A 15,308-nucleotide genomic window follows, 5' to 3' on the forward strand; every position below is an offset into this window, starting at 1 on the left:
TATTTAAAATTTACAAGACTCACGCTAAAGACATCGATGTTGTTAGCAATTGGTTCGCGAGTACATGCATCCGCATTACTTATTATATTGAAATGTTTATATTATTTTAAGGTAAAAGGCACTGCGTGCTGTGCATGTTAATAAATAAAATCGCTCTAAAAAAATCTATATTTTTTTTTTTAAATAAACGTGCATAAGATAAAGGCACTATTTTTTAAGGTTTTTAGGGTAAAAAATACACTCAATAGTTTTATAGAACTAAAATATAATAAATTACATTTCGACCGGCAGGTGACACCTTTTAAAATTAAATCAAGCTTTGATACATTGATTTTCATATATAGACTAAGTATTAAACTTAAATTTGTTCTAACGACTAAACATTAGAAAGGCCGAGGCAATTATTTTTATTTTTGAAAAGAAATACAAACATTTTTAATCAAATAATTTTTTAAATATTTTTCTTTAATTTTGCGTGAGTTAAACTTTCGGTAATCTAAAAAAAATTACGTTTTAGATTTTTTTTTAAATTATGGGACTTTATTTTTTTTTTCAGGAATAGAATTTGGTTTGTAAATATTCAATTTTAACAATATCTTATTTGGATTTTCATTTTCTTCAAACCTTTGACGGTTGCAGACGGACGTGGGTTTTGTGCTCTACATTAAAATGCATGTTCTAAAACAAATTTTGATACGAACATACCTATATCTTGTGTTACTTATTACAAAATTTCAACCGGGGTCAATATGTTATAATAACTAATAAAAAAATTACAATAGCCTATAAGTTGGGGTAAGTAGGTTTCGAACCTCGGACCTCTGATTCGTGAGTCCGCAACACTAGCCACGGGACCACAGCCCAATTCGTTGATAGTTTGATAGTCTAGTAACAATCGGGTTGTGGTCCCGTGGCTAGTGTCTCGGACTCACAGACCAAAGGTCCGTGGTTCGAATCCCACTCTACCCCAACTTGATTCCATTTTCTAATAGTGAGTTATTTACAACTCGTTGAAAATGGCCCTCAAAATTAAATATTTGGGTAAATCATAAGAACGCAAATATTTCTTTTTTTAAAAAAATAAAAAAAAAAAAAAAAAAAAAAAAAATAAGCCACTAAACTCCTCATTTGTGAAAACCTGTTATTGCTCTGAACTTATGAAATATTTCTTAATGTAAACCATAAGGGCCTTACTAATAAACCTGGTACAAAGTTATGCCTAGGTATAGTGGTAGAAATTTCTACCGTTTTTAAGTAAGGCCCTAATTTAATGCTAAACAATTAAGTTTTAAAAATTCAACCCTGTTTTGAACATATTTATTTACACAGGTGTTACGGACGGAAACAATAAGATTTATTATCAGTAGAACTGTTTCAAAGTCAAATAGGCATGCTGATTTCAAAACTGTGGTTAGTTTTCTTCCATTACGCCATTTTTTTTCTCTACAGATGATCGTCATGTGATTTTTTAGCTTAATATGTACATTCTGTCAAATAAATACCAGGGCCGCGATTATAAACGGCTCTCTTCATCGATATATACTGAGACGGTATAAACTAATATCGATATTTATGTACGAAAGTGTGTATATTTGTAAAAAAAATCAAGGTATCTTCGTCGGTAGGCGGTAATTGACATGCTTAGAAAAAAATATTGTGAACATAATATATTTTTCATACAGAAAACTTTATTTTATTTTGTAGATAAAATTGTAGATAAATTTCAACTTTCCATCAGATTCCTCAATTATGAACGCTATCTTCATCTGTCTATATCGAGACGGTATACTTAACTTCTGTACTATATGTACCTTACCTCGGTATGTTCTACCTGCTTGTCATATCGACATCATATTACCGCAAAAAATTAGTGCGCGTTCCTTACGTCATTAAAATTTAAAATACTTCTCATTTATATTTTAAATCAGCTTCTGTGATAAAAAGTGCTCACTTCAAAGCGATTATACCGACCTCCCCACCTTCAAGTTTTGGGTATTTACATCGATATAAATCAAGGGGAAGCGTACGTCACGGTACACATATCTACGCTATAAAATGACATAGCTTCAGTATGACGTCATAATTGAAGATAAAAGTCTCCCGACCGACTGTAAAAATATACTACCGATACCCACACCATCAAGTTTTGATGTAAGTACATCGGTTTATACCGACGGGTCTAGAACCCCTCGATACGTTATGTTTTTTTACGCATTAACGTGATGTGTAGCTAGTACACATTGCGTCTAATAACTATAATATCTTTATAAATATTATAAATATTGGGTTTAGATTTTCAGTATTCCTCCATTACACATTTATGTATCGACTGAAATAATTTGTTATTAAAAAATAATTACTTATTAGGCACAAAAAAAGCATTTTATCGGAAATCGGGGATAAATTATACTCACAGTGTACCAATGTTTCGCAGTGTTGCGGATGAAGAAACAGTCACGTAGTCCAGTACTAGCCTACTAGCAGTACTAGTATTAGTAGCTCTCGGGAAGTTGGCGCGGGTGCACGTTTCGCCCGAGTCGTTAGCGATACCCAATGGTTTTTTCATGTTTTCAGCAGTTAGATTTGAAATATTATCATCTTTGAATTAAATTATGGTTAATTAAAGCCATTCGCTATAAATTATCCATTTTTCCCTTTTTAAATCTCTTATTATTTTAATGTGTAGTGACTACACTTTTTACACAAAATTTTACAAAATTTTGTTCCACAGAGTAATTTTTCCTTTAACTATGATTTGATTAACATTTTTAATCGTTTTGAGGTTGGCACTTCTTTTTGGCATATCCCAAATAAGTAAAAGGGCTACTTACTTAAAAAATTATACTCTACGGTTACTTACCTAAGTCAGTCAAAGCAACATTATTTTATTTTATACTTACCTTTCAATGTAATAATAAATAATGATAATGATAAAATTTATAAATAAACTTATCAATGAAACTTCTTGGTTTAGTTTTACTTTTTATTATTTTGACCAACGAGCGCTTTCGCCTAAGTAGGCATCTTCAAGACTGGATTGACCAGTCTTGAAGATGCCTACTTAGGCGAAAGCGCTCGTTGGTCAAAATAATAAAAAGTAAAACTAAACCAAGAAGTTTCATTGATAAGTTTATTTATAAATTTTATCATTATCATTAACTATGGAGTTTTATCAAGAAATATCAACAAAAAACATCAATATTGTAATAATAAATATTTAAACTGCCTTTGTTTTCAAATAATTCTACATACCACACACCTATGTCCCGCATGTGTCGGGAATATAATATATACTGCCGAAACAATAAAATTGTCATTTTTCATGATACTCTCTCAGCTTTTGCGAATAATCTCTTAGGAATAAATCTTATTCAATAAGTACACACGTGCAACTTATTTTTTTATTGTATTGTATCCTGTATAAAAAAATATGTATTACATCTTAATGGTATATAAATCTATTTTGTGTGATTCTATAATTGAAGATATATATGCATGTAAAATTGTATCGACGAATGCTTTCAAATTTTATGTTTTCTAGTATGTATCTTTGTTGAATTACCTAATAAAATATTTTATTTTTTTTAAATGTAGATTAATAAATTTTCAGTTTCAACAATGTTTGGGTATGTCCAAATGCTTGCAGACTGGCTGGATTTCCTCCCTAGGGAGTTATTCATTTTTCAATTTATTTCAACAGAGAGGGAGAATGCCTAGACTTTCATATTCCCTTCTCAAAAATGTTTTCTCTCTCTGTTGAAATAAATTTAAAGTTTTTAGTTTCTTTACTTACTAACTCAAATTCGTGTTTTTTTTTAAACGTCTGAACATTAGAATATTACGACTTTTGCTTGTGGTAACACGATGTTACATCACCGGGCACAAATAAATTATTTACCACAGTCTTTTAAGAGTTAAGTAACAATGTCGGCCTCTCGTCACAATAGATCTGCACAGGTCGCAGTGACGTCAGGAGCTTGCCTAGCACTGACCCCCACCTCTGAGAATAAGATTTTTTTTTTAATTTACGCTAGAATATATAATAGTCTCTGTAGCTCAATCACAAATAACTATCGACGTGTTAATAAGCGACGTGATAACAATTTCTCACCATGGTTGTTTATCGTATTCGCAATCACAATGCTACATCCGTGAACGCCTAATATGAAATGTCAAAATATTTACGTTTCGCGACGTATAATCCTGCTGCGCAATCACATGTTTGAATTTCACCGGAATGTAATTTCAGTAAATATGGGAAATATTCCAAAACTGCTATTTTTATTTATTTATTATTTATCATGCTATTTACTCCATTTAGCCGGCGGTTGGCAAGCCAAATGTCAAGAAAAGCAGTCGCCATAGTAATTGTAATTTAATTTTCACTTTTTTGTATTAGATACTCCTTACTATTTTGCAAATGCAATATATTGTATTATTTTTTATAGTAAACGCCGATTTTTCGCCAGTGAACTGTATTTATTTACGAGGAAAACAAAAAACAAACCGACACACGCGTTGACTTAGAGATTTCACATGCGTTGCTTATGACTGCGATAACTAACGCATGTTCATTGTCATTGTTCATTGTGATCGCTCAAATGCTTAGCATGTTATTAAGCACGTCAATAGTTATTTGTGATTGAGATACTGAACTGGCACCTGAAACGTAAGACTGATCGTCTTACCTTCATGTAACAAAAGTGATCAAAATACGTCAGGAAAGTATTATTAGGTGCGGAAAGAGAAAAAAACAATAATTAGTCAATTAATGTAACAGATGATCGAAATTCGTTGCACGCGGTTTACAGATGCAGTGCTTTATGCACCAGTGGGGGAAAAGGGGAGTGATGATGATGAAACAAGAAAGATTGATACTTACCTCGTCTTTCTTAGAATCTTTAGGTACAAAATGAATCACATAATTCTGATTGAATTATTTGAGTTCTTTCCCGCATTTTTTGCTTGTGACTGTTTGTTGAATATTGCTTCTTTGTGGCAAATAAGAGAATAAGGAAGTTTTTCTACGTATTTATTTTTTATTTGTTTAAAGATTATTAAACTAATTAAAAAAAAGAATTAATTTTTATATATCGTCTTATCAGCGCGTCTTCTTTGCAGTCTCAATCCTGGGGATTGGTTTGCAGCAAAGTCCTGCATCTCGTCCTCCATTGGTCTCTATTTGCTGCAGCCCTCTTCAGCTCCACATAAGAGGCGCAGTTAAAATCTTCGCACACTTGCTCCAAATATTCCCGTCGGGGGCGCCCTCTATAATTTGTCCCCTCAGCCATTCCCTCTATGATGTCGTGCAGGAGACCCTCATGGCGCATAATGTGGCCGATCCACCGGGCTCGCCTCTCTGAGATGGTTTTGATTAGGTGCCTACCTTCTTCGATTCTATTGAGAACCTCGTCATTAGTGATGTGGTCTCTCCAGCAAATTCCTAATAATTTTCTGTAGCACCACATCAGCGCTATGATTTTGTAAAGTTTTGTATTTCTGAATTTACTCCGCGTGTGACGTCACAGGTTCTCTTTCGCCTATTCTCTGTCAGTTTAGCCGATTGGTACTTTTACGGTAAGTAAACCGGATAGATATACGAAGAAGAAGAAGGAAGATTCCACAACTCTCTTATCATTGGCTGATTCATATGACCAGTAACATCGTTCAAAGTGGTTCGTTTTTATTAAAATATTTGTTATCAGTTTTTGCGTGAAACTTAGCAGAACAATTTAATGCTCTAATCATAGAATTATAAAAGTCCAGAAATCGCGTACGCGCATCAAATTGAAGCCGACTTAACTACTCATAAATTAGTAGTTTTTCGTTTTGGCCATTAGTTATCCTGTAGCGTCGCTAAGTATAAAACTGCCGATTTAAAGTTAACTGTCGTTTTTAAGCGCCTAAATACTGCTGGGATCAAATGGGAATATAGTGGGATAACATTTCATGTGAAAGTAGAAAATTCACAAATAATATTATTTAAGTCTATTATTTGGCTGTAAATTAAACAAGATAGACATTTTGTTATAATACTGGCAATAGCCAGGGTAGTTGAATTTTTTTACCTGGCATTCTATTAATAAGGCTTAGTACAATATTAAACGGTATTAATTTACTGAATCACTAAATGATTTATTTAAAAAAAAATACGTTTGCCTAATAAAAGTATCTGTTTTTTTATAGTCCGGTCAGTAAAATATTGTTTGTGATAAGACATAACATAACATGGCACAAAGTCAACTTGTATTCGTTTGTACTTGTACTTGTATCAACTCGATTATATATTATTCGCGGTCTGGCAACATTTTCTAATCATGCTGAAAGTATGCAGTACCATGGAATAAACTCTCTTGAAAATCGAAGAATAATGTTAGACCAGTTATTTTTATTCAAATTAATAAATAATAAAATTGATTCTCTAAACCTACTTGAAAGACTTCCATCCCGTGTGCCATCTAGACCGACAAGACAAAATCTTCTGTTTTACACTGAAAACGCGTCAATAAACTATTTTAAACAATCTACAATACCTAGAATATGCGACCAATATAACAATATATTTACCGAGGCTAATATTTTTTGTGACAATGTATGTAAATTTAGGTCAAAAATTATAGAATTTTTGAGAGAAGCAGACATTTAACTTTATTATTATTTTTATATACATATTTTTTTCATTTCGTTTCATTTACATTTATTATATTGAACATAATTTAAATTATTGTATTAAGTGTAAACAATTTTTTGGTGTGTGCATGAGTTTCTTACACTAATATACAAAAAAATTGGCAATATATGTGTACATACTGTTTGTTTACCTAATAAAATAAATAAATAAATAACGCGGTGACTTCACGCATGCGCGCAGACGGGATGTCGTGCATTGGGTGGTAATTGAGAATTTTTTGGTCACAGTGCGATGTATGCAAACTTGGTTCAACGCGCCTTTTGGTATATTATATATCTATATCACTACTCTATGGTTCTAACTTTTACCGCGCGCAAGAAAAAAAAATTGTATCCAATTTACCGTAGGGCTGAAGTTCCTCATTTCTCAAAGTTCTCTAGAACATTTTTTCAAACATATTTTCTTGTAAAACTCATAATTATTCCCTTCCTGCACCTAATGGTGCATAGGGCACTGCATTGGTACACCAATCGCAGCGTATCTTGACCACTTTTGTTACGTGAAGGTTAAATGATCAGTGTTACGTTTCAGGTGCCAGTCCAGAGACTATGGAATATTCTAGTGTAAAAACATATTTTTAAAGAAATGTTTCACGTCAACCATGTCGGGAATCGAGCCCGAGACCTTTTGCATGGTAGGCAAATGCGCCGACCACTACACCACGAGGTAAAGACGCGTAAAAAAAGTATACTAAAAAATAATTAAGGCGGATAGGTTTCCTTGTTTAAAAATCGTTTAAGGAACTCTACCTAAACTTTAATTCACACATGCAACAGTGCCTCGATTATGAACGCTATCTTCATCTGTATATATCGAGACGGTATACTTAACTTCTGTACTATCTGTATCTTACCTCGGTATGTTCTACCTACTTGTCATATCGACATCATATGATCGAAACAAGCTAATGAATGACCGCAAACAATTAGTCCGCGTTCCTCATTTAAAACTGTTCTTATTTTAAATAGGCTTCTCGTTGAAAATGGTCACCAAAATTAAAATATTTGGGTAAATTGACGCTAATATTTTCTTTGTTTATAAAAAAAAAAAAACCTGCCGCGTTTAGTTTATTGATGCAGTGCCCTATGCATCGTTGGGTGCGCAAAGGCTAGTTATACGGGTGTGATGAATGTTAGTGATTGTGTACAATATTAAAATGGCCGCGGCTTTAGCGGTTTTGTAATGACTCAGCAAAATCACTGTTCAACTTTGTAAAAAATTTTCGACATTAGATTTTTTGGAGGCATTTTGCAATTATTCGAGTAGTAAATCAGCTATCGGGAAAAAAATAATAAATAAACAAATATTTTTTTACTGTAACTTTATTTACAGAAAAACAAATAAATGATTACTAATTATTTTAAATCATTTCCACCGTTCGTATTTTTATCCTAATATAAATATTAATATTAATAAAGCGCGCCCAGCGCCTGCGGTGAGCCAAGAAACTAGCCGATTATTCCAGCTTATTTTTTCATACAAATAAGTATACTATATTTTGAGTGTCTTAACCCCAGTGCGGGTTTTTTCTCCTGGATTAAACTTGCAGATTACACAAATTCTCTGAAAATTTTCAATTCGGAAAACAGTATTTCAAACATTGTTTCTTAAAGACAATTTTTCATTGAGATGCTACTTTTGACATAAGACATATGGCTCTTGACGCTGCTGTTTTTAACACTATTAATTTCTAGAACAATTCGGCCAGTTGACATTTCAATTGAATACCTAACATCGACTGAATTTGTAGTGCTATTATTTTATTTTTTTAATGAGTTATGTATTAAAGTAATGGATAATATATCTATATAATATAATATATCACGAAATTACGTCGTTTGAGTTGATTTCATGGGTGAAAATTGTTGTATCACACAGAACCACAGAAAAATATCAATTTATAGTATTTATTACTTACATTATATTATGTTCCTTCTATGTAGGTACAAATATATGATATTTTTTTCAAAGCTTACCTGTAAATAAAATCACCATTCGCCACTGGTACAAACAGCCCGTTGTATTACTTTAAACTGTAGCTAATTTCGTGGTTGATAATTAGTTATTTTTTTTGTCCATATGGGCGATTCTATTAGCCAGCGGCATATTATTTCTCTGAGAAATTATCAATATTTTATGTCAGGTGCCAGACCAGAGACTATGAAATATTTCATTGTAAAATTACTGGTTTTTTTTATAAATATCTTGTATCAACTAAGACGTGAATCGAATCCGAGACGTGAGCGTGGCAGGCAAAAGAATTGATCAGTAGACCAAGAAGCGAACAGTAAATTTATGTAGTCAGATTTTGAAAGCTTTCGATGATTAATAAAATTACAGCTGTTAATAGGAGAATACTGGACATTGTAGTGAAATTTTCATTTTAAATTCTGCGAGAAAATCGTAAATTAATGTCTTTAGCGATCAAACAATACTTATAGGCATGTTTGCTTATCTGGTAAATAAATTATATCACGGCTTCTATAGTAGCACATTTACAAATTATTAGGAACCTGTAATGTTTACTTCTTTTCAGAAACACTTGTTCTAATACTGCCGTCCATATGATTACGAATCCGAATTCTATATAATACGAGCTGAACCCGGCAATGCTTTGCCATTGCTAGATTTGAGTTCTTGCTAAAAAGATTTTTTTTTAAATGGAACTGGGTAAAGGCCTACCATGATTACTCAATCAGTTTAAGATAAAAGGATACATACTTGGGTACTAGCATTGGTTGTCTGAACTGAACTCTTGTCCGTTTGTGTTGTTCTTGTCCCATAGAAGGGAAATGGTAAATTACAAATCTAAATAGTAGACTAACTCAAGAGAACCACGCGCCGACCATGCTTCTAGGACCCGTTTCGTCTGCTTTAAGGTCTGAGAGATTGTTAGGACGATTAAGGTCTTTGCATAGGATTGTTTCTACTGTTGGTATTAGGAAAATGGTTTTTGCGAGGAATTCAGTACTATGACGAAAAGTAATTTCGCCTGAGTTCGATAGGGATCATGTTAGGATCTGTGTTAGGATTTTGCCGGTAGTGTCTTGATAATTTGATGTTCCTCTGTGATTAGGTATAGATACGTATTGTTTTTCTTCTGTTGATTGAGTGCATGTTGTATGGGGCAAATTATTCTAATGTTTCCTATATGTATTTGGGTTTCGTGTCGTTGATTGATTTGTTTGTATTACTACGTTCTTCTTTCTTTCTGATGCGGGATCTGGAGCGTGCGGCCGCGGTCTCAATTTGGAACTAACACTGTATTCCTCCACTGTCATACTGGGAAATTAGAAAAAGGTGATTGTGCTGACCATGTGTATTTGATTAATTACAAACTGACAATACTGCAGTGAGGGGTACAATGAAAGTTTTTAAAGTTCATTTGTTTTGTTATTTTCCCGGTTTGATTGTAAAGAAATATTAAATTTTCGCTTAATTAGTTTTTTTTTAAATTGATATGTATATGCGAAACTGAAGAAAGACTCAAGTCTTTATGAACAGTTTCGGGAAAGGGGTGGATGCTTTCATTGTAAATAGATTAACAACTACGAGTACATACGTGGGTACTAACTATGCACGACACTCTCCGATTCCGCGTTTACATTCCTTAGCCAACAAATTTACTTGTGAAATAAACATTTTTAATACGACAATTATCAATTTTAAAACGTTCTTAAATGCACTGTTTGAAACAAATTATTAATGTCGTAATAAAACTTTATTTTTCATACAATTCTTTCTCTGTATTATTATTATCTTATCTCTTTCTGATATTAATTTATCAAATATTTTTGTGTACCGTATATTATATTATTTTCACATATATACTTACTGTTAACTAATTTTCATTATTTGTTTTTAAAATAATTTGTTGATACCATTTTTTTATACTTATAAGTATATAAAAATGTATTTATTTTTTTGTTTGAATTCTTTACAAGTTATTTACAATTTGCTTTTTAATTCAATTACTTTTATTATATCCATTTAATTATTTTTTTCTTTTTTACTGTGTAAAGTTTCACTTTTTATTTTGCATGGCAGTATGCTTCTTATTGTTTCTACATGTATACAAAAAAAGCATTGTTTATCTTTTAAATTTTTACGCACTATGTTTGTACTTACCTGTATATTTTTTGAAAATGCCCCTTGGGCGTATTGTAAAATTAAATAAATAAATAAATAAAAAAATAAATTAATTAAATGAACACGATCGAAAGTTTGATATCAATTATTGTATTGAGCCCCAATTTAAATTGTGAGGACAGAGAATTTTGATAAATAGGTGTTCGAACATTGTATTCCTGTCACTGTCTTGCAGATGCCTCCCAGGGACGAAGGAGCATATGAAGCAAGTGAAGTTGAGCCTCACTAAGAAATCATTGCTATTCACCAGTACCTGATATGTATTTAAATTCGCACCATGTTTATGAGTGTTTATTACTTATAAACCTGGCATAAATTTATACCCAGTATAGAGCTAGAATGGCGACCATAGAAACAAATTCCACGTTTATACCTACGTCCAACGTGGTATAACACTGAAATAAGCCATCTGTCAATTTTTTTAGTAGTAAAATGGATTGCATTTATCTCGAATTTAAACAATTTACAAAACAAGCTGTCTTTCTAAAGATTTTAAAGTGAAATATCGAAAAATGATCATCAAAGTTACATTAAATTCTAAAAATTTTAATTTATTTTTTGTTTCGATAATTATCTTTGTTATGTTTTGAAGTATTTATACATAAAAAATTTATTATTATTTATTTATACATGCATTTCAAATTTTACAAAATGGCACAAAAAACACTGACAAATTCTGAAAAACTATATTATATATTTAATTTATTACATAAATAAAAGACGAGTGATACTTTTAATCCACAAATTTGGAATATCCAGTGACCGGTTTCATCGCTTTCGCGACATCTTCAAGACTAGTTGTCAATTTTCGTGCGCGATGTAATATCTATGAATCGTCTTTCTTCAATTATTTACATTGAACATTATCTTTCAAAGGTCCGTGACGCCCAGAAAATATAGTTTATTTACAGTCTTAAACACCACAATAATAAAATGAAACATTAATAAATAAATATCATTATCGTTTTTTATTCACTTGAATACGTAGCTCGATCATAAATGTGGCATAGTAAAAAAAAAGACGATGGAATATGCTTAGTATTGTTATACTGGGTAGTAAATACTTTTATAAGTAACCTTTTTTGTACCGGTTATAAACAGGTACACCGGATATAGTTATTCCTTGGTATAAGGAAATGTAGAAAGTAAGGCCCACTGATTTTGAATAAAATTTCTAAACGTTTTGCTCCGTGACACTTTGTAACAGTTTTTCTTGTTTACGGAATAGTAAAATTAAGTGTCGCTGTATTTTTTTTTACTGAGTTTTTACTACATTATATAAATTTACGGCATTATAAAATAATAAATAAAGATTTTTTTATCAATACGATAGAAGTTTCAGAAATTTGATTTTTTAAGGAATATTGTAGGTACATGATTAGTCATGATTAGTTTACGAACATATATTTATATATATATATATATGCAGAATATTTTTACTCGATTTTGCCTGTATTTCATTTTTCTATGACTTTGATAGTATTGCCATTCTGAATGTTGTTTGGAACTAACCACTTTTTTGGATATTTGTCATGCACCAATTTAATTCGGCGGCCTCCGCGGTGTAGTGGTTAAGACATTTGGCTCACACATGGAAGGTTCTGAGTTCGATTCCTGGTGAGAACACAAAAATTAAATGTGATTTTCTTAAGGCTGGGCGTACCGTGCTGTAATTCACCACTGTAATTGGGCCTCACGGCCTGTTGTGGTGCCAAAAAAAAATCGGTCTTGTAGAAAAGTCCTGGGATTAAATATAACAGTTTAAATAAAAATAAATAAAAAAAGAATTCTCTTCATATTTTTATGTATATGGCAATGTGTTGATCATCACCATATGACTTTCGGATTCTGAAATACCATTTTTGACATAACAAGATTCCAGCAAGTTTTGTCAAAACTTGTCTCTTCAAATTTGTCATAACAATATTCCAGCAACTTTTGATAAAAACTTGTCGAGTCAAATTTTCCTTTTCAACCTTCCATCAATCTTAAATCAAGTTTGTACTAAGTTTCACTGCTATCTGGGAAGTATTAATCTGTGTATGTATTTTAGTTTAGTTTATATTTACACCTGAGGATGGGTATGACTGATTACCTGAAACTAGTCGTGTTTTAATGTATTAAACTCTTGTGTGGTAAATTTACAAAGTGTTTTATTTGAAATAAATTGAGAATTCTTCTTGTAATAAAATTATTGTCGCTCAGCTGTTGAAATGCTGTTGAAATGCTAGACATGTTGCAGAAACACAGGCGCGTAACCGTGGCCGCGCTTCCAATGGGAAGCTAAGGACGTCATGTTAGAAATTTTCAATTTTAATATTCTTTTTTCAAAAACCTGCAGTGTTTAATTTTTTAAATATTTTTTTTTATATACCTGATTATACCATCTACCAACATACATTACTCTCTATCCGAAAATCTTTTGTAAAATAAGTCTGAGGAACGCCCTTCATTTATTTTTAAATAAATTAAGGGGAATGGAATATGTACATCAATGGATGAAAAAAAATCATTATAGTTTGAGCAAGAACGATAGAAAAAAGAGTGTGGTACATAGTGCTATAGACTGGCAGATGGAATAAATACTTATTTCTTAGTTTATTTAATGTGAGACAAAAAGCTATTTTAATAATTAACATTTATACCAGCTCAAGTTTATTTTATTTTATAAAATAATTCACTTATTAAAGTTGACAAATTTTTCTTCCACCTAGCAGTTTTTGCATTAATTATAGTTAAATTAATTTTTTTATCGTTCTGAGGTAGTCGGTTTTTTTCTTAAGAGCCTATTTCAAATATAAGAGTGATATTAGTAAATTTTGGAGTCGAATTAAATTCTGACATAACTGTCAGTTTTGAAAACGAACTAGATGCACAGATAATGTGGCTAGATTTTGCCCTATCAACATATAAAAGCATCTATGCATAAAAATGATGCCACTATAAAAACGTATCCATTCGGTAATCATTGAGAAGGGGAAAGGGACAAGACCATAGGATGTGTTCAGAAGATTGGTTAGGATATCCGCAGCAGCACGAAAGAGAGTCAACAATATTAAAAACAAATATTTTTTTATTAAATTTACCATGACCTGATAAAAACTGCCTAGTCTAATGATCGGGGATAACCCAAGAAGATTCTAAGCGCAGACGGATTAAAGGAAAAAAGAAAGGTAACCCTCTCTGAAGGGGAAGATTCCTATCGCGATTGCCAAGCATTAAGAAGAGCATTTAAAGTTTTTTTAATACTCGATTGAGACATTCCTTCAGTTGAGAGTAGACGGATACCACCAATAACAGTAGAACGCCTATTTTTTAGGTGGAAATTTGCAGATCGTCGCTGAACCTCCAGATCCAAAGGAAACAAGCCCGTTAGAACCGGGAGTGTATCCGTCGAGCATGTCCTATATGCTCTAGAAAGAGCCAGAAGAGGTTGCCTTTGTCCGCTTAAAATAATTCACCTGAAATATTGCAACTTACATCGGTGTGCCCAACAGCCAGCTGCATAGCATACGATGCCTAGAAAAATGGAGTTATAATATACTGTTGAAGTTTCAAAAGACAATCCCCAGCTGGCTCTGGCCAAGCGTGCAACTTTGTGGAAGCCATCTTTCCCAAATTCACGGCTTTTCTAGCATGGGAAGATATTAAATGAAGCAGTAAAAATTAATATGTATTAGTGATAAAATGGAAATTTCAGATTTAGTGCTGCTTTTCAAGTTATTAAATAATGTTCTTGACATTCCCGAACTTTTAAATTGTACGAATTTTTATGTGAGACAGCGTGGGACGAGACAAAATACTACTTTTTCTGTTGATTTGCATAGTTCAAACTATGCTAAATACTCGCCTATTCAACGGCTCCACATGTTAGCAAACAAACATTGAAACTTAGATTTATTTCATTTATCTTTATTTAAATTAAAATCATTATTTTTTAATCACTTCTTTTCTTAATTATAAAAATGTACTAAGAGTTATACTTGTTTTACTCTTTATACATCGCTTCTGTTACTTCAATACTTTTTATATTTAAACTCTTTGATTATTGCTGATTTGCTGCATACCTATGCTTTAATTTCATGTTTAATTTTCATTTATTTCTTTATTTTCTGCTGATTGTATGTATCTATATTTTCTTCTCTTGTGTACAGGTGTTTTGTATTTTGTTTCATTATAACTGTTTTCAAATATTATTTATACTTTGTTAAAGGCGTAAGCCGTCAAAATAAATAAATAAAATACTAATATTGTAACGACTCGAATTGTTAGGCATGTTGCGGCAATCCAGGCGTAAACCCCTTGTCGATGAGCACATTGTAAAAATCAATTTATTTATATATTTCTTTTTTATACACTTAACTAGCGGACCCGACATACGTTATCTCGCCCGAACGTTGGCAAAAGACTTTTCATTGATAAGTAGGTACTTGTTTATGATTGAATTCCAAAACTAAAAATTATTAAT

The sequence above is a fragment of the Micrasema longulum genome, unplaced genomic scaffold (genome assembly GCF_059751315.1).
Source record: "Micrasema longulum isolate JH-2025_06_02 unplaced genomic scaffold, ASM5975131v1 h1tg000888l, whole genome shotgun sequence".
NCBI lineage: Eukaryota > Metazoa > Arthropoda > Insecta > Trichoptera > Brachycentridae > Micrasema > Micrasema longulum.